The sequence below is a fragment of the Gadus chalcogrammus genome, chromosome 12 (assembly GCF_026213295.1).
Source record: "Gadus chalcogrammus isolate NIFS_2021 chromosome 12, NIFS_Gcha_1.0, whole genome shotgun sequence".
NCBI lineage: Eukaryota > Metazoa > Chordata > Actinopteri > Gadiformes > Gadidae > Gadus > Gadus chalcogrammus.
This window is the reverse complement of record NC_079423.1, coordinates 9,081,019-9,099,811: the sequence shown is the minus strand read 5'-3', so window position 1 is coordinate 9,099,811 and position 18,793 is coordinate 9,081,019. Positions and strand designations below refer to the sequence as shown.

Sequence of the window (18,793 nt, the reverse complement as noted above, 5' to 3'; positions counted from 1 at the left end):
ATATAAACGGCAGTAATTGATTCAGTAGGACTCCTTATCCATGTAAACGATCATTGTGACATCTGAATTCATTAATTATCTGAAATACACTGCGTGTGCGTGTGATGTTAAATGTTTGAACCAAGGTTAACGGTTAAAGTGTCAGAGAATGGGTGGTGATTTTTTGACGTCCTCCCATGATCTGAAGTGAGCGTGCGTGTTTGTGTTGGTGAAAGTTTAAGAAATGTACAACTGTCGGTTCAGCTCTCTGGTGCTCCCTGCTGGCAGTATCACTATACTGTCCTCATGTTTCACAAAAATAGTTTTGAGAGACGTTGTCAGTTTTTGTATGTTGCTTAAATCCTCCAAAGCGGTTGGCAGTAAACATCAGGTCACGGTACGCCACGGAGTCAATGAGCTCGAGTTGAAAAAGAAAAAGCTTACAGCACCTGGTATTCCCAGGCGGTCTCCCATCCAAGTACTAACCAGGCCCGACCCTGCTTAGCTTCCGAGATCAGACGAGATCGGGCGTGTTCAGGGTGGTATGGCCGTAAGCAATTAGTGCAGGCGCAAAACCAGGTTTTATACAGTAGCACATAAGGAGTGAGAAAGCTGCTGAGGCTCGACGTTACACTTTTACAAAAACAATCATTAGTTAGATATAACGGCCAGTAATTGATTCAGTAGGACGGCCCTTATCCATTGTAAACGATCATTGTGACATCTGCAAGTTCCATTAATTATCTGAAATACACTTGCGTGTGCGTGTGATGTTTAAATGTTTGAACCAAGGTTAACGGGTTAAAGTGTCAGAGAATTGGTGGTGATTTTTTGACGTCCTCCCATGATCTGAAGTGAGCGTGCGTGTTTGTGTGGTGAAAGTTTAAGAAATGTACAACTGTCGGTTGCAGCTCTCTGGTGCTGCCCGCTGGCAGTATCACTATACTGTCCTTCATGTTTCACAAAAAATAGTTTTGAGAGACGTTGTCCAGTTTTTGTTATGTTGCTTAAATCCTCCATAGCGGTTGGCAGTAAACATCAGGTCACGGTACTCCACGGTATGCCACGGAGGCACGAGCTCGAGTTGAAAAAGAAAAAGCTTACAGCACCTGGTATTCCCAGGGCGGTCTCCCATCCAAGTACTAACCAGGCCCGACCCTGCTTAGCTTCCGAGATCAGACGAAATCGAGGCGTGTTCAGGGTGGAATGGCCGTAAGCAATTAGTGCAGGCGCAAACCAGGTTTTATACAGTAGCACATAAGGAGTGAGAAAGCTGCTGAGGCTCGACGTTACACTTTACAAAAACAATCATTAGTTAGATATAAACGGCAGTAATTGATTCAGTAGGACTCCTTATCCATGTAAACGATCATTGTGACATCTGAATTCATTAATTATCTGAAATACACTGCGTGTGCGTGTGATGTTAATGTTTGAACCAAGGTTAAACGGGTTAAGTGTCAGAGAATGGGTGGTGATTTGTTGACGTCCTCCCATGATCTGAAGTGAGCGTGCGTGTTTGTGTTGGTGAAAGGTTAAGAAATGTACAACTGTCGTTTCAGCTCTCTGGTGCTCCCTGCTGGCAGTATCACTATACTGTCCTCATGTTTCACAAAAATAGTTTTGAGAGACGTTGTCAGTTTTTGTATGTTGCTTAAATCCTCCAAAGCGGTTGGCAGTAAACATCAGGTCACGGTACGCCACGGTAGGCCACGGAGGCAATGAGCTCGAGTTGAAAAAGAAAAAGCTTACAACACCTGGTATTCCCAGGCGGTCTCCCATCCAAGTACTAACCAGGGCCCGACCCTGCTTAGCTCCGAGATCAGACGAGATCGGGCGTGTTCAGGGTGGTATGGCCGGAAGCAATTAGTACAGGCGCAAAACCAGGTTTTATACAGTAGCAGATAAGGAGTGAGAAAGCTGCTGAGGCTTGACGTTACACTTTTACAAAACAATCATTAGTTAGATATAAACGGCAGTAATTGATTCAGTAGGACTCCTATCCATGTAAACGATCATTGTGACATCTGAATTCATTAATTATCTGAAATACACTGCGTGTGCGTGTGATGTTAAAATGTTTGAACCAAGGTTAACGGTTAAAGTGTCAGAGAATGGGTGGTGATTTTTTGACGTCCTCCCATGATCTGAAGTGAGCGTTGCGTGTTTGTGTTGGTGAAAGTTTAAGAAATGTACAACTGTCGGTTCAGCTCTCTGGTGCTCCCTGCTGGCAGTATCACTATACTGTCCTCATGTTTCACAAAAGATGTTTGAGAGACGTTGTCAGTTTTTGTATGTTGCTTAAATCCTCCAAAGCGGTTGGCAGTAAAATCAGGTCAGGTACGCCACGGTAGGCCACGGAGTCAACGAGCTCGGAGTTGAAAAAGAAAAGCTTACAGTACCTGGTATTACCAGCGGTCTCCCATCCAAGTACTAACCAGGGCCCCGACCTGCTTAGCTTTCCGAGATCAAACGAGATCGGGCGTGTTCAGGGTGGTATGGCCGTAAGCACTTAGTGCAGGCGCAAAACCAGGTTTTATACAGTAGCACATAAGGAGTGAGAAAGCTGCTGAGGCTCGACGTTACACTTTTACAAAAACATCATTAGTTAGATAGAAACGGCAGTAATTGATTCAGTAGGACTCCTTAATCCATGTAAACGATCATTGTGACATCTGAATTCATTAATTATCTGAATACACCTGCGTGTGCGTGTGATGTTAAAATGTTGAACCAAGTTAACGGTTAAAGTGTCAGAGAATGGGTGGTGATTTTTTGACGTCCTCCCATGATCTGAAGTGAGCGTGCGTGTTTGTGTTGGTGAAAGTTTAAGAAATGTACAACTGTCGTTTCAGCTCTCTGGTCCGCCTGCGGCAGATTATCACTATACTGTCCTCATGTTTCACAAAAATAGTTTTGAGAGACGTTGTCAGTTTTAGTATGTTGCTTAAATCCTCCAAAGCGGTTGGCAGTAAACATCAGGGTCACGGTACGCACGGTAGGCCACGGGAGGCAATGAGCTCGAGTTGAAAAAGAAAAAAATTACAGCACCTGGTATTCCCAAGCAGTCTCGCCATCCATGTACTAACCAGGCCCGAGCCCTTGCTTAGCTTCCGAGATCAGACTGAGATCGGGCGTGTTTTTTTTTTTTTTTTTTTTTTTTTTTTTATTAGTCAAAAAATATAGTTTACAATGAAAGTTCCGTATTTACAGTAATTTACAAATCTTTTACGGTCATAACCAAACACAGTATGACAACACAGAAGACTACAGATAGTTGATATCACAATGTACGCAACCATCACATAGAGAGGTTAACCCTAATCATACACAACAATATTTTGCCTCGGAGTGGTCTCAGGTCTTAACAAGCAGGAAAAACAATGCCCACACACACTACACCTATCCTAACGTCACCTGATTCCGTTAACATGACTAAAGTGCTGTTCCTAACAAAATACTTGTGAAAATCCTCCCTCCTAAGCGTGTGGGGCCAACCTCACATTCTTTTTTTAAAAGTTGCCACAGAACCACTCCCAGACCGGTATCACCCTCCTCCTCATATTGCGCAACGTTCCTCCTGCATACAATTGCATGACGACTGCTCAGACACATGAATTCCCAAAATTTACATTCACATCTTTCAACCTTTCCAACCAACACAAACAACAACAGTTTCTTCTCTTCATTTCATAACATCCTTCCCAACCTTGGGGGGGGGGGGGGCTGGTGGGGGGGGGGGGGGGGGGGGGGATTCCCCCACAGTGTCACTCAGCAAATCCTTAACCTTCTCAAAAAAAACAAACCACATTGAACATTCAATGAAATAAGATCAAGGTATCATCCACGACTCTTTACAACATTGCACACTCGTCTAACCACACAGTAAACTATCAATTGGTGCAAACAATTCCGTGAAAAACCCTATTGTGCCTGATCTTAAAATCATTGCATGCTCACCATTCAATAGAGTTATACTTCACATCAAGTTGACCCCACATTTTCTTCACGTCAAACCCTCACAAGCCTTTCCCCACACTTCTCTGACGCTGGCCTCTTCATCCCACCCACCGCCCATCAAATCCATATACACACTTTTTGTACTAACATCCTCACAACTTAACTCTCTTACCTCCCCTCTCCAACCCCAACTCGACCATCGTGTTCTCCCTCGCCTATCTCCTCCTGTCCTAACAGTAGTGTCATCCACCCTGTACCAATACTTCCCTTTACTCTCCTATACATCCCAACAACCACAGCCCCCTCACATCTCTATTAAACCTCCTTACATCCCTTATGATCACCTGTTCCGCCCTTAAAAACGTTACCCCCCCTCCAACATTAATGCTTGACCTGTTTAATACCGGCTTTCCTCAACATGTTTACTGACCAGTATTCTGTTATTGTGAAGTATTTTTGGGTTATGAAAGATTGGCTGATTCAGAACCTCGGCTCTGTCCACACGCTCATACTTCACGTACTCCAAATATTTCCCCCATGCCTCAAAACCTCTCGATAGAAATACGACATCCTTGACACTCGGCTTATTAAACATCATAAAAGACATTCACACCACACCACCCATACCTGTGCAAATAGTCCTCAAAAAACCCATCCAACATACTCCTCCTTTCCAAATAATATTTCTTAATTGTTTTCACTCGTAACGGCCCTTTTCTTCACCTCCACATCTATCAATTTCAGTCCTCCATCCTCATACCCATTCGTCAAGACCTTATGCGCAATTTTGGCCGGTTTCCCATCCCACAAAAAATTTTTTAACAAGCCCCATTTCACTCCTTTACTACCCACAATGGTAGATCCAGGGTGCTCAGCACATGATTCACCGGACATCATCAAGCAATTCACCACAATCACCTTACCCCTCAGTCTCAACTTCCTCATCTTCCATAAATTCAAATTCTGCTTCACTTTATTCAGAACCCCTGTCCACGTGACATCCCTTGCCTCATTTTCATCCACACCCACATTCACACTAATACCTTTATCATCCCCTTAGAAACAGTCAGCGGAATGTCACACTCGCTCATATACACTGCCCCTACACAAAGGATCTCTGATTTTCCAGTTAATCTTTGCCCCCGATTGCACTCCCATATATTCCCAATAACTCAATTACCCTTTTTCACACTGGCCAAATCCCTAACTGTAATGCTTGTGTCATCTGCGTATTGATGGATTAAACTCCTACCTCCTCCCGGGATGTGAGGCCTTGTATGTGCTGATCCCTTTTTAGCATGGTGGCTAATGGTTCAGCCGTTTATACTGTACAATAATGCAGATAACGACAACCCTGCCTAACTGACCTCTCTAATCTAAAACTATCCGTCAATACCCCGTTACACCTTGACCCTACTCTTTGCCTTACTATACACTAATCGAATCCACTTCACTAACCTATCCCCAAAACCAAATCTCTCTAGCGCCCTAAAACATAAACTCATGTTCTACCCTATCAAAAGCTTGTTTAAAATCTACACTCAATACTACACCTCCCTCTTTCTTTCATAGGCCTCACTACATCCCTAACCTGACCCTATCGTGTCACGCTATATCTCTCCTGGAATACTGTAAGTTTGGGTTGATGAAAACTATGGTCCCTACTACCGATTAATCCGATTAGCTAAGTTTTGGCCAGTACCTTATAGTCAGTGTTCAACAGACTTAACCTCTGTAGTTCCCTAACTGCAATTTACTACCCTTATTCTTGTAGAGTACCGCCTATTAACCCCGTCGACATCGACTTGCTAACCATCCCTAACCTTTCCATTTCCACTATTACCTTTAATAAATCGGAACATAACAACTCACTCAAGCAACTTTGTAAAACTCTGCCGGCAATCCATCAAGAGCCAGGACTTTTGTTATTGGACAGGCTGCTGACGGCCGCCATCACCTCCGATCTCCTAACTCACACTCACATACTTCCCTATCACTATCCGATAACACATTGCTTCAACCGTTCCTAATACCTGTCCAACACTATCCCTTATCTACATAGCCTTGCTAAATAATCACTGTTAAAACCCCTGCAACTCTCTCCAACACCCCACAAAAATCATGTACCACTTCCCCTCTCTCATCCTCTATCTGAGCTATGTATGTTCTACCCTGTTTCCTTTTTCCAGCCCCAAAAGAAAGACGTACATTTCTCCCCATCTACCGCATACTGCGCCCGACTCCTAACTATTGCCCCTTTACACCTCTCCCTGTCATAAGATTCTAATTCCCCTTTAATGCCTATGTAGTCAGCTAAGTCCCTATTCACATCGTCATCTCACCTCCTCAATTCCTCAGCCAATCGCTCTCTCAATACACATTCCGTCCTCCTCTTTACTTGACTCGCTTTTTACAATAATTGATGCTCAACATTTTCACCTTTATCTTCACACATTCCTACCAATCCACACGTCTGCATCATACCCCACACAATTCATTGCTCCTTAACACCCTCTCACCATCTCAATATACTCGCTCTCTTCCAACACACTTGTATTCAAACACCAACTCCTCAACTCCCACCCCTGTCCCTCTACTTCTGTCACCCATCTGAAAGATTATTGCTGCATGATCACTATAACCAGTGATTTATACTGTACACTGCTCAACAGTATCAGCGATGTCCCTGTCGTGCTAAACATAAATCGATCCTACTTTGCTTTAGCACTCCGTTCACTATCTGCCTCCTAGAAAATTCCCTCTTGGCAGCATTTCTAACCCTCCACACATCGACCAAACCCCCATCCTCAATCATTTTGAACAAAGCCTTCCGGGCCGAATCCTGTCTAAAACTATCTCTCCTATAAACATCCAGCTTGCTACAAAACACATTAAAATCTCCCACGAGAACACAATTCCTAGTGCAGAGCAAACCAAGAGAGATAAAAAATAGCCTTTTTTCCACTTCTCTGTTAGGTGCGTATACATTAATTAGTCTATACGTTACATTATTAACATCAAAATCGATTCCAATCACCCTCCCCTTCCCATCATTCAGAACCTCCTTCACATTCCCAACCACATCCTCCTTTACAAGTATTGCCACACCACACGATCTTGCCGTCCCACAGTTGACGAATAACAGTCCCCTCCATTTCTCCTTGATTTCTGGCATTTTAGCCTGTGTCCAGTTTGTTTCCTGCAGCACTAAAATATCGGATTTAAATTGATTAACACCTCATCAAACTTCGCCATATTGTTAAGACCGTTGATGTTAATTGATGTGAGTGTGACCATTGAAATCAAAAGACACAGAGTGGGTATTACTGTTAAAATCTTTTTTTTTTTTACGTACCCCTTTCTTTTTCAAGTTCCTCTGTTCCTCATCGGAATCAACCCCTCTCCTGCGTCTGACCCTGGGCGCCCTCTCCCTACAAACACCCAACGCCTCATTCCCAGACTTATTCTCCCTCTCCCTTCCATCAGCCAGTGTGGGGGGGGGAAATTATAGGCGCCATACCACGCCAATGAGACGCGTCGGCTGTAGCCTCAATAGTCACAGCACAAGACCCCCAGGCTGCATCTTCCTCTACTGTAGGCCACCCGGGCGCCTGTAAAGAGAGGAGCCCCGCTTGAGAGCTCCTGCCCCCCCCCACCCTGTGCCCCCATTCCCCCTGATGCCGGGGCCATTGACACAACCAAATCAACTTCTAGGCTAGCCCCCGTGCCATGTCCCGCCTCGTTCCCCAACTGTCCAGACCCCCGCGGCACCTTGGCTATGCCCTCCGCTGGTGTAGGGTGCCCAGATGCCGGTAGAGAGGAAAGCTCTACTTGAGAGCTTTGCCCCCCGGGCAACCCCGTGCCCCCCACACCCGGGTCCTTCAGCTCAACCTGTAGCTGACTGTCCAAGACTGTCTCCCCGTCAGACAGCTCCCCGTGCTCCATCTCCTCTTCCGCACTCTCTTCCCCTCCACTTTCCTCACTCTCCAACGATACAGCCCTTGAGTCTGGGTCAACTGAGAGGGCACCCCCTCCCACCTGCTCCTCCTTACACACACAATTTCCTTTCTATTACCACACTCTCTGCATTTAATCACAGCCACACATCCCTTGCATAGTGCCCTGCTTCCCGCACTTCCGACAGAGGAAGTCAGGACAGTCCCTCACTATATGTCCAGGCTGGATGCACAATCTACACACCTTTAATTGTCTGTCATGGATGACACGGAAATATTCAGCACCCTTTTCAGTGTCAAAACGTGTGGACCAAGGCAAGGACCGTACTTCCTTGTTAAACTTCACCTTAACAAACCGTGTACCCTCACATATGGTCATCCCAGGCCACTTCCTCCTTGCAATCGGCGAAACTGCCTCCACACCCCAGTCCGCAAGCTTCTTCAGAATCTCCTCATCCGTAATGTACACTGGTAGACTCATAAAGGACACCACCATCTCATCTGCAGTCAAGTCTTTTGCGACGACGCTGGTCCCCCTTATCCTAAAACCATCCAACAATCGCCTCTTCCCGTTGGGGTGATTCATCGTTACTTCATATTGGTTCAATGAGAGGTAGCGACATCCCAAGACCAATCCACATACACTCTGCATCGCCCTTAGCATCTCATCATCGGGATTTTCTCCTCTCCCACAAGCTCCACAGCCACAGACAACTCCCTGCTGTAGCTCGGGCCACCATCCGCAACCTTGTCCTCCTTCTCTCTTGTTGCTCTCTCCGCAGTCACCGGTCTCCCGCCTAGTACGTCCTCCGATGTCCTCTTCGCCACACAACCACCATCCGTCACCGCAGCAGGAGCCGTGTTCCGTTCCATGCCGTCTCCATTCGAGTTTCGAAACCGCGTGAGACATCGAAAAAAAACCGAACTAAAGTATACTAATACTCCCCCAAACAGCAAGCTGTCGGGGGAATAAACGACGACGAAAAACTAACCAAAAAAATATCTATAAATACTTGATTTACCACCAAAAGAATCCTCGCTCCAACACCGTCCTCCTCTCACCACTCAAGCACACCAAACACTTCCTCAATGGCGTATCACTTCCTCAATGGGCGTGTGTTCAGGTGGTATGGCCGTAGCAATTAGTGCAGGCGCAAAAACCAGGTTTGATACAGTAGCACATAAGGAGTGAGAAAGCTGCTGAGGCTCGACGGTTTACACTCTTACAAAAACAAGTCAATTAGTTAGATATAAACGGCAGTAATTGATTCAGTAGGAACTCCTTATCCATGTAAACGATCATTGTGACATCTGAATTCATTAATTATCTGAAATACACTGCGTGTGCGTGTGATGTTAAATGTTTGAACCAAGGTTAACGGTTAAAGTGTCAGAGAATGGGTGGTGATTTTTTGACGTCCTCCCATGATCTGAAGTGAGCGTGCGTGTTTGTGTTGGTGAAAGTTTAAGAAATGTACAACTGTCGGTTCAGCTCTCTGGTGCTCCCTGCTGGCAGTATCACTATACTGTCCTCATGTTTCACAAAAATAGTTTTGAGAGACGTTGTCAGTTTTTGTATGTTGCTTAAATCCTCCAAAGCGGTTGGCAGTAAACATCAGGTCACGGTACGCCACGGTAGGCCACGGAGTCAATGAGCTCGAGTTGAAAAAGAAAAAGCTTACAGCACCTGGTATTCCCAGGCGGTCTCCCATCCAAGTACTAACCAGGCCCGACCCTGCTTAGCTTCCGAGATCAGACGAGATCGGGCGTGTTCAGGGTGGTATGGCCGTAAGCAATTAGTGCAGGCGCAAAACCAGGTTTTATACAGTAGCACATAAGGAGTGAGAAAGCTGCTGAGGCTCGACGTTACACTTTTACAAAAACAATCATTAGTTAGATATAAACGGCAGTAATTGATTCAGTAGGACTCCTTATCCATGTAAACGATCATTGTGACATCTGAATTCATTAATTATCTGAAATACACTGCGTGTGCGTGTGATGTTAAATGTTTGAACCAAGGTTAACGGTTAAAGTGTCAGAGAATGGGTGGTGATTTTTTGACGTCCTCCCATGATCTGAAGTGAGCGTGCGTGTTTGTGTTGGTGAAAGTTTAAGAAATGTACAACTGTCGGTTCAGCTCTCTGGTGCTCCCTGCTGGCAGTATCACTATACTGTCCTCATGTTTCACAAAAATAGTTTTGAGAGACGTTGTCAGTTTTTGTATGTTGCTTAAATCCTCCAAAGCGGTTGGCAGTAAACATCAGGTCACGGTACGCCACGGTAGGCCACGGAGTCAATGAGCTCGAGTTGAAAAAGAAAAAGCTTACAGCACCTGGTATTCCCAGGCGGTCTCCCATCCAAGTACTAACCAGGCCCGACCCTGCTTAGCTTCCGAGATCAGACGAGATCGGGCGTGTTCAGGGTGGTATGGCCGTAAGCAATTAGTGCAGGCGCAAAACCAGGTTTTATACAGTAGCACATAAGGAGTGAGAAAGCTGCTGAGGCTCGACGTTACACTCTTACAAAAACAATCATTAGTTAGATATAAACGGCAGTAATTGATTCAGTAGGACTCCTTATCCATGTAAACGATCATTGTGACATCTGAATTCATTAATTATCTGAAATACACTGCGTGTGCGTGTGATGTTAAATGTTTGAACCAAGGTTAACGGTTAAAGTGTCAGAGAATGGGTGGTGATTTTTGACGTCCTCCCATGATCTGAAGTGAGCGTGCGTGTTTGTGTTGGTGAAAGTTTAAGAAATGTACAACTGTCGGTTCAGCTCTCTGGTGCTCCCTGCTGGCAGTATCACTATACTGTCCTCATGTTTCACAAAAATAGTTTTGAGAGACGTTGTCAGTTTTTGTATGTTGCTTAAATCCTCCAAAGCGGTTGGCAGTAAACATCAGGTCACGGTACGCCACGGTAGCCACGGAGTCAATGAGCTCGAGTTGAAAAAGAAAAAGCTTACAGCACCTGGTATTCCCAGGCGGTCCTCCCATCCAAGTACTAACCAGGCCCGACCCTGCTTAGCTTCCGAGATCAGACGAGATCGGGCGTGTTCAGGGTGGTATGGCCGTAAGCAATTAGTGCAGGCGCAAAACCAGGTTTTATACAGTAGCACATAAGGAGTGAGAAAGCTGCTGAGGCTCGACGTTACACTTTTACAAAAACAATCATTAGTTAGATATAAACGGCAGTAATTGATTCAGTAGGACTCCTTATCCATGTAAACGATCATTGTGACATCTGAATTCATTAATTATCTGAAATACACTGCGTGTGCGTGTGATGTTAAATGTTTGAACCAAGGTTAACGGTTAAAGTGTCAGAGAATGGGTGGTGATTTTTTGACGTCCTCCCATGATCTGAAGTGAGCGTGCGTGTTTGTGTTGGTGAAAGTTTAAGAAATGTACAACTGTCGGTTCAGCTCTCTGGTGCTCCCTGCTGGCAGTATCACTATACTGTCCTCATGTTTCACAAAAATAGTTTTGAGAGACGTTGTCAGTTTTTGTATGTTGCTTAAATCCTCCAAAGCGGTTGGCAGTAAACATCAGGTCACGGTACGCCACGGAGTCAATGAGCTCGAGTTGAAAAAGAAAAAGCTTACAGCACCTGGTATTCCCAGGCGGTCTCCCATCCAAGTACTAACCAGGCCCGACCCTGCTTAGCTTCCGAGATCAGACGAGATCGGGCGTGTTCAGGGTGGTATGGCCGTAAGCAATTAGTGCAGGCGCAAAACCAGGTTTTATACAGTAGCACATAAGGAGTGAGAAAGCTGCTGAGGCTCGACGTTACACTCTTACAAAAACAATCATTAGTTAGATATAAACGGCAGTAATTGATTCAGTAGGACTCCTTATCCATGTAAACGATCATTGTGACATCTGAATTCATTAATTATCTGAAATACACTGCGTGTGCGTGTGATGTTAAATGTTTGAACCAAGGTTAACGGTTAAAGTGTCAGAGAATGGGTGGTGATTTTTTGACGTCCTCCCATGATCTGAAGTGAGCGTGCGTGTTTGTGTTGGTGAAAGTTTAAGAAATGTACAACTGTCGGTTCAGCTCTCTGGTGCTCCCTGCTGGCAGTATCACTATACTGTCCTCATGTTTCACAAAAATAGTTTTGAGAGACGTTGTCAGTTTTTGTATGTTGCTTAAATCCTCCAAAGCGGTTGGCAGTAAACATCAGGTCACGGTACGCCACGGTAGGCCACGGAGTCAATGAGCTCGAGTTGAAAAAGAAAAAGCTTACAGCACCTGGTATTCCCAGGCGGTCTCCCATCCAAGTACTAACCAGGCCCGACCCTGCTTAGCTTCCGAGATCAGACGAGATCGGGCGTGTTCAGGGTGGTATGGCCGTAAGCAATTAGTGCAGGCGCAAAACCAGGTTTTATACAGTAGCACATAAGGAGTGAGAAAGCTGCTGAGGCTCGACGTTACACTTTACAAAAACAATCATTAGTTAGATATAAACGGCAGTAATTGATTCAGTAGGACTCCTTATCCATGTAAACGATCATTGTGACATCTGAATTCATTAATTATCTGAAATACACTGCGTGTGCGTGTGATGTTAAATGTTTGAACCAAGGTTAACGGTTAAAGTGTCAGAGAATGGGTGGTGATTTTTTGACGTCCTCCCATGATCTGAAGTGAGCGTGCGTGTTTGTGTTGGTGAAAGTTTAAGAAATGTACAACTGTCGGTTCAGCTCTCTGGTGCTCCCTGCTGGCAGTATCACTATACTGTCCTCATGTTTCACAAAAATAGTTTTGAGAGACGTTGTCAGTTTTTGTATGTTGCTTAAATCCTCCAAAGCGGTTGGCAGTAAACATCAGGTCACGGTACGCCACGGTAGGCCACGGAGTCAATGAGCTCGAGTTGAAAAAGAAAAAGCTTACAGCACCTGGTATTCCCAGGCGGTCTCCCATCCAAGTACTACCAGGCCCGACCCTGCTTAGCTTCCGAGATCAGACGAGATCGGGCGTGTTCAGGGTGGTATGGCCGTAAGCAATTAGTGCAGGCGCAAAACCAGGTTTTATACAGTAGCACATAAGGAGTGAGAAAGCTGCTGAGGCTCGACGTTACACTTTTACAAAAACAATCATTAGTTAGATATAAACGGCAGTAATTGATTCAGTAGGACTCCTTATCCATGTAAACGATCATTGTGACATCTGAATTCATTAATTATCTGAAATACACTGCGTGTGCGTGTGATGTTAAATGTTTGAACCAAGGTTAACGGTTAAAGTGTCAGAGAATGGGTGGTGATTTTTTGACGTCCTCCCATGATCTGAAGTGAGCGTGCGTGTTTGTGTTGGTGAAAGTTTAAGAAATGTACAACTGTCGGTTCAGCTCTCTGGTGCTCCCTGCTGGCAGTATCACTATACTGTCCTCATGTTTCACAAAAATAGTTTTGAGAGACGTTGTCAGTTTTTGTATGTTGCTTAAATCCTCCAAAGCGGTTGGCAGTAAACATCAGGTCACGGTACGCCACGGTAGGCCACGGAGTCAATGAGCTCGAGTTGAAAAAGAAAAAGCTTACAGCACCTGGTATTCCCAGGCGGTCTCCCATCCAAGTACTAACCAGGCCCGACCCTGCTTAGCTTCCGAGATCAGACGAGATCGGGCGTGTTCAGGGTGGTATGGCCGTAAGCAATTAGTGCAGGCGCAAAACCAGGTTTTATACAGTAGCACATAAGGAGTGAGAAAGCTGCTGAGGCTCGACGTTACACTCTTACAAAAACAATCATTAGTTAGATATAAACGGCAGTAATTGATTCAGTAGGACTCCTTATCCATGTAAACGATCATTGTGACATCTGAATTCATTAATTATCTGAAATACACTGCGTGTGCGTGTGATGTTAAATGTTTGAACCAAGGTTAACGGTTAAAGTGTCAGAGAATGGGTGGTGATTTTTTGACGTCCTCCCATGATCTGAAGTGAGCGTGCGTGTTTGTGTTGGTGAAAGTTTAAGAAATGTACAACTGTCGGTTCAGCTCTCTGGTGCTCCCTGCTGGCAGTATCACTATACTGTCCTCATGTTTCACAAAAATAGTTTTGAGAGACGTTGTCAGTTTTTGTATGTTGCTTAAATCCTCCAAAGCGGTTGGCAGTAAACATCAGGTCACGGTACGCCACGGTAGGCCACGGAGGCAATGAGCTCGAGTTGAAAAAGAAAAAGCTTACAGCACCTGGTATTCCCAGGCGGTCTCCCATCCAAGTACTAACCAGGCCCGACCCTGCTTAGCTTCCGAGATCAGACGAGATCGGGCGTGTTCAGGGTGGTATGGCCGTAAGCAATTAGTGCAGGCGCAAAACCAGGTTTTATACAGTAGCACATAAGGAGTGAGAAAGCTGCTGAGGCTCGACGTTACACTCTTACAAAAACAATCATTAGTTAGATATAAACGGCAGTAATTGATTCAGTAGGACTCCTTATCCATGTAAACGATCATTGTGACATCTGAATTCATTAATTATCTGAAATACACTGCGTGTGCGTGTGATGTTAAATGTTTGAACCAAGGTTAACGGTTAAAGTGTCAGAGAATGGGTGGTGATTTTTTGACGTCCTCCCATGATCTGAAGTGAGCGTGCGTGTTTGTGTTGGTGAAAGTTTAAGAAATGTACAACTGTCGGTTCAGCTCTCTGGTGCTCCCTGCTGGCAGTATCACTATACTGTCCTCATGTTTCACAAAAATAGTTTTGAGAGACGTTGTCAGTTTTTGTATGTTGCTTAAATCCTCCAAAGCGGTTGGCAGTAAACATCAGGTCACGGTACGCCACGGAGTCAATGAGCTCGAGTTGAAAAAGAAAAAGCTTACAGCACCTGGTATTCCCAGGCGGTCTCCCATCCAAGTACTAACCAGGCCCGACCCTGCTTAGCTTCCGAGATCAGACGAGATCGGGCGTGTTCAGGGTGGTATGGCCGTAAGCAATTAGTGCAGGCGCAAAACCAGGTTTTATACAGTAGCACATAAGGAGTGAGAAAGCTGCTGAGGCTCGACGTTACACTTTTACAAAAACAATCATTAGTTAGATATAAACGGCAGTAATTGATTCAGTAGGACTCCTTATCCATGTAAACGATCATTGTGACATCTGAATTCATTAATTATCTGAAATACACTGCGTGTGCGTGTGATGTTAAATGTTTGAACCAAGGTTAACGGTTAAAGTGTCAGAGAATGGGTGGTGATTTTTTGACGTCCTCCCATGATCTGAAGTGAGCGTGCGTGTTTGTGTTGGTGAAAGTTTAAGAAATGTACAACTGTCGGTTCAGCTCTCTGGTGCTCCCTGCTGGCAGTATCACTATACTGTCCTCATGTTTCACAAAAATAGTTTTGAGAGACGTTGTCAGTTTTTGTATGTTGCTTAAATCCTCCAAAGCGGTTGGCAGTAAACATCAGGTCACGGTACGCCACGGTAGGCCACGGAGTCAATGAGCTCGAGTTGAAAAAGAAAAAGCTTACAGCACCTGGTATTCCCAGGCGGTCTCCCATCCAAGTACTAACCAGGCCCGACCCTGCTTAGCTTCCGAGATCAGACGAGATCGGGCGTGTTCAGGGTGGTATGGCCGTAAGCAATTAGTGCAGGCGCAAAACCAGGTTTTATACAGTAGCACATAAGGAGTGAGAAAGCTGCTGAGGCTCGACGTTACACTCTTACAAAAACAATCATTAGTTAGATATAAACGGCAGTAATTGATTCAGTAGGACTCCTTATCCATGTAAACGATCATTGTGACATCTGAATTCATTAATTATCTGAAATACACTGCGTGTGCGTGTGATGTTAAATGTTTGAACCAAGGTTAACGGTTAAAGTGTCAGAGAATGGGTGGTGATTTTTGACGTCCTCCCATGATCTGAAGTGAGCGTGCGTGTTTGTGTTGGTGAAAGTTTAAGAAATGTACAACTGTCGGTTCAGCTCTCTGGTGCTCCCTGCTGGCAGTATCACTATACTGTCCTCATGTTTCACAAAAATAGTTTTGAGAGACGTTGTCAGTTTTTGTATGTTGCTTAAATCCTCCAAAGCGGTTGGCAGTAAACATCAGGTCACGGTACGCCACGGACGAGTCAATGAGCTCGAGTTGAAAAAGAAAAAGCTTACAGCACCTGGTATTCCCAGGCGGTCTCCCATCCAAGTACTAACCAGGCCCGACCCTGCTTAGCTTCCGAGATCAGACGAGATCGGGCGTGTTCAGGGTGGTATGGCCGTAAGCAATTAGTGCAGGCGCAAAACCAGGTTTTATACAGTAGCACATAAGGAGTGAGAAAGCTGCTGAGGCTCGACGTTACACTTTTACAAAAACAATCATTAGTTAGATATAAACGGCAGTAATTGATTCAGTAGGACTCCTTATCCATGTAAACGATCATTGTGACATCTGAATTCATTAATTATCTGAAATACACTGCGTGTGCGTGTGATGTTAAATGTTTGAACCAAGGTTAACGGTTAAAGTGTCAGAGAATGGGTGGTGATTTTTTGACGTCCTCCCATGATCTGAAGTGAGCGTGCGTGTTTGTGTTGGTGAAAGTTTAAGAAATGTACAACTGTCGGTTCAGCTCTCTGGTGCTCCCTGCTGGCAGTATCACTATACTGTCCTCATGTTTCACAAAAATAGTTTTGAGAGACGTTGTCAGTTTTGGTATGTTGCTTAAATCCTCCAAAGCGGTTGGCAGTAAACATCAGGTCACGGTACGCCACGGTAGGCCACGGAGTCAATGAGCTCGAGTTGAAAAAGAAAAAGCTTACAGCACCTGGTATTCCCAGGCGGTCTCCCATCCAAGTACTAACCAGGCCCGACCCTGCTTAGCTTCCGAGATCAGACGAGATCGGGCGTGTTCAGGGTGGTATGGCCGTAAGCAATTAGTGCAGGCGCAAAACCAGGTTTTATACAGTAGCACATAAGGAGTGAGAAAGCTGCTGAGGCTCGACGTTACACTTTACAAAAACAATCATTAGTTAGATATAAACGGCAGTAATTGATTCAGTAGGACTCCTTATCCATGTAAACGATCATTGTGACATCTGAATTCATTAATTATCTGAAATACACTGCGTGTGCGTGTGATGTTAAATGTTTGAACCAAGGTTAACGGTTAAAGTGTCAGAGAATGGGTGGTGATTTTTTGACGTCCTCCCATGATCTGAAGTGAGCGTGCGTGTTTGTGTTGGTGAAAGTTTAAGAAATGTACAACTGTCGGTTCAGCTCTCTGGTGCTCCCTGCTGGCAGTATCACTATACTGTCCTCATGTTTCACAAAAATAGTTTTGAGAGACGTTGTCAGTTTTTGTATGTTGCTTAAATCCTCCAAAGCGGTTGGCAGTAAACATCAGGTCACGGTACGCCACGGAGTCAATGAGCTCGAGTTGAAAAAGAAAAAGCTTACAGCACCTGGTATTCCCAGGCGGTCTCCCATCCAAGTACTAACCAGGCCCGACCCTGCTTAGCTTCCGAGATCAGACGAGATCGGGCGTGTTCAGGGTGGTATGGCCGTAAGCAATTAGTGCAGGCGCAAAACCAGGTTTTATACAGTAGCACATAAGGAGTGAGAAAGCTGCTGAGGCTCGACGTTACACTCTTACAAAAACAATCATTAGTTAGATATAAACGGCAGTAATTGATTCAGTAGGACTCCTTATCCATGTAAACCGATCATTGTGACATCTGAATTCATTAATTATCTGAAATACACTGCGTGTGCGTGTGATGTTAAATGTTTGAACCAAGGTTAACGGTTAAAGTGTCAGAGAATGGGTGGTGATTTTTTGACGTCCTCCCATGATCTGAAGTGAGCGTGCGTGTTTGTGTTGGTGAAAGTTTAAGAAATGTACAACTGTCGGTTCAGCTCTCTGGTGCTCCCTGCTGGCAGTATCACTATACTGTCCTCATGTTTCACAAAAATAGTTTTGAGAGACGTTGTCAGTTTTTGTATGTTGCTTAAATCCTCCAAAGCGGTTGGCAGTAAACATCAGGTCACGGTACGCCACGGAGTCAATGAGCTCGAGTTGAAAAAGAAAAAGCTTACAGCACCTGGTATTCCCAGGCGGTCTCCCATCCAAGTACTAACCAGGCCCGACCCTGCTTAGCTTCCGAGATCAGACGAGATCGGGCGTGTTCAGGGTGGTATGGCCGTAAGCAATTAGTGCAGGCGCAAAACCAGGTTTTATACAGTAGCACATAAGGAGTGAGAAAGCTGCTGAGGCTCGACGTTACACTTTTACAAAAACAATCATTAGTTAGATATAAACGGCAGTAATTGATTCAGTAGGACTCCTTATCCATGTAAACGATCATTGTGACATCTGAATTCATTAATTATCTGAAATACACTGCGTGTGCGTGTGATGTTAAATGTTTGAACCAAGGTTAACGGTTAAAGTGTCAGAGAATGGGTGGTGATTTTTTGACGTCCTCCCATGATCTGAAGTGAGCGTGCGTGTTTGTGTTGGTGAAAGTTTAAGAAATGTACAACTGTCGGTTCAGCTCTCTGGTGCTCCCTGCTGGCAGTATCACTATACTGTCCTCATGTTTCACAAAAATAGTTTTGAGAGACGTTGTCAGTTTTTGTATGTTGCTTAAATCCTCCAAAGCGGTTGGCAGTAAACATCAGGTCACGGTACGCCACGGAGTCAATGAGCTCGAGTTGAAAAAGAAAAAGCTTACAGCACCTGGTATTCCCAGGCGGTCTCCCATCCAAGTACTAACCAGGCCCGACCCTGCTTAGCTTCCGAGATCAGACGAGATCGGGCGTGTTTTTTTTTTTTTTTCTTTTTTTTTTATTATCAAAAAATATAGTTTACAATTAAAATTCCGTATTTACAGTAATTTACAATCTTTTACGGTCATAACCGTTTGGTTACCGTTTGGT

General features: G+C 44.8%; 16 non-coding genes and 2 pseudogenes across 16 annotated transcripts; all 18 read right to left on the bottom strand.

The window, feature by feature from the left end:
- Positions 1-416: 416 nt before the first annotated feature.
- LOC130397661 (5S ribosomal RNA) lies at positions 417-535 on the bottom strand. The gene has a single exon (XR_008900241.1). It is a non-coding gene; the product is annotated as a 5S ribosomal RNA (ribosomal RNA).
- A 541-nt stretch (positions 536-1,076) lies between these two features.
- LOC130395810 (5S ribosomal RNA) lies at positions 1,077-1,197 on the bottom strand. Its single transcript, XR_008898820.1, has one exon. It is a non-coding gene; the product is annotated as a 5S ribosomal RNA (ribosomal RNA).
- A 527-nt stretch (positions 1,198-1,724) lies between these two features.
- Positions 1,725-1,843, bottom strand: LOC130396008 (5S ribosomal RNA; annotated as a pseudogene).
- Positions 1,844-2,369: 526 nt separating this feature from the next.
- LOC130396230 (5S ribosomal RNA) lies at positions 2,370-2,489 on the bottom strand (annotated as a pseudogene).
- A 7,081-nt stretch (positions 2,490-9,570) lies between these two features.
- Positions 9,571-9,689, bottom strand: LOC130397660 (5S ribosomal RNA). The gene has a single exon (XR_008900240.1). It is a non-coding gene; the product is annotated as a 5S ribosomal RNA (ribosomal RNA).
- Positions 9,690-10,218: 529 nt separating this feature from the next.
- On the bottom strand, positions 10,219-10,337 carry LOC130397659 (5S ribosomal RNA). The gene has a single exon (XR_008900239.1). It is a non-coding gene; the product is annotated as a 5S ribosomal RNA (ribosomal RNA).
- A 527-nt stretch (positions 10,338-10,864) lies between these two features.
- LOC130394096 (5S ribosomal RNA) lies at positions 10,865-10,984 on the bottom strand. Its single transcript, XR_008897287.1, has one exon. It is a non-coding gene; the product is annotated as a 5S ribosomal RNA (ribosomal RNA).
- A 519-nt stretch (positions 10,985-11,503) lies between these two features.
- LOC130397657 (5S ribosomal RNA) lies at positions 11,504-11,622 on the bottom strand. Its single transcript, XR_008900238.1, has one exon. It is a non-coding gene; the product is annotated as a 5S ribosomal RNA (ribosomal RNA).
- Positions 11,623-12,151: 529 nt separating this feature from the next.
- On the bottom strand, positions 12,152-12,270 carry LOC130397656 (5S ribosomal RNA). Its single transcript, XR_008900237.1, has one exon. It is a non-coding gene; the product is annotated as a 5S ribosomal RNA (ribosomal RNA).
- A 528-nt stretch (positions 12,271-12,798) lies between these two features.
- LOC130400612 (5S ribosomal RNA) lies at positions 12,799-12,916 on the bottom strand. The gene has a single exon (XR_008903090.1). It is a non-coding gene; the product is annotated as a 5S ribosomal RNA (ribosomal RNA).
- Positions 12,917-13,445: 529 nt separating this feature from the next.
- LOC130397655 (5S ribosomal RNA) lies at positions 13,446-13,564 on the bottom strand. Its single transcript, XR_008900236.1, has one exon. It is a non-coding gene; the product is annotated as a 5S ribosomal RNA (ribosomal RNA).
- Positions 13,565-14,093: 529 nt separating this feature from the next.
- Positions 14,094-14,212, bottom strand: LOC130397654 (5S ribosomal RNA). The gene has a single exon (XR_008900235.1). It is a non-coding gene; the product is annotated as a 5S ribosomal RNA (ribosomal RNA).
- A 519-nt stretch (positions 14,213-14,731) lies between these two features.
- LOC130397653 (5S ribosomal RNA) lies at positions 14,732-14,850 on the bottom strand. Its single transcript, XR_008900234.1, has one exon. It is a non-coding gene; the product is annotated as a 5S ribosomal RNA (ribosomal RNA).
- A 529-nt stretch (positions 14,851-15,379) lies between these two features.
- LOC130397651 (5S ribosomal RNA) lies at positions 15,380-15,498 on the bottom strand. The gene has a single exon (XR_008900232.1). It is a non-coding gene; the product is annotated as a 5S ribosomal RNA (ribosomal RNA).
- Positions 15,499-16,019: 521 nt separating this feature from the next.
- Positions 16,020-16,138, bottom strand: LOC130397650 (5S ribosomal RNA). The gene has a single exon (XR_008900231.1). It is a non-coding gene; the product is annotated as a 5S ribosomal RNA (ribosomal RNA).
- A 529-nt stretch (positions 16,139-16,667) lies between these two features.
- LOC130397649 (5S ribosomal RNA) lies at positions 16,668-16,786 on the bottom strand. Its single transcript, XR_008900230.1, has one exon. It is a non-coding gene; the product is annotated as a 5S ribosomal RNA (ribosomal RNA).
- Positions 16,787-17,304: 518 nt separating this feature from the next.
- LOC130397648 (5S ribosomal RNA) lies at positions 17,305-17,423 on the bottom strand. The gene has a single exon (XR_008900229.1). It is a non-coding gene; the product is annotated as a 5S ribosomal RNA (ribosomal RNA).
- A 520-nt stretch (positions 17,424-17,943) lies between these two features.
- LOC130397647 (5S ribosomal RNA) lies at positions 17,944-18,062 on the bottom strand. Its single transcript, XR_008900228.1, has one exon. It is a non-coding gene; the product is annotated as a 5S ribosomal RNA (ribosomal RNA).
- Between the last annotated feature and the right edge of the window lie 731 nt (positions 18,063-18,793).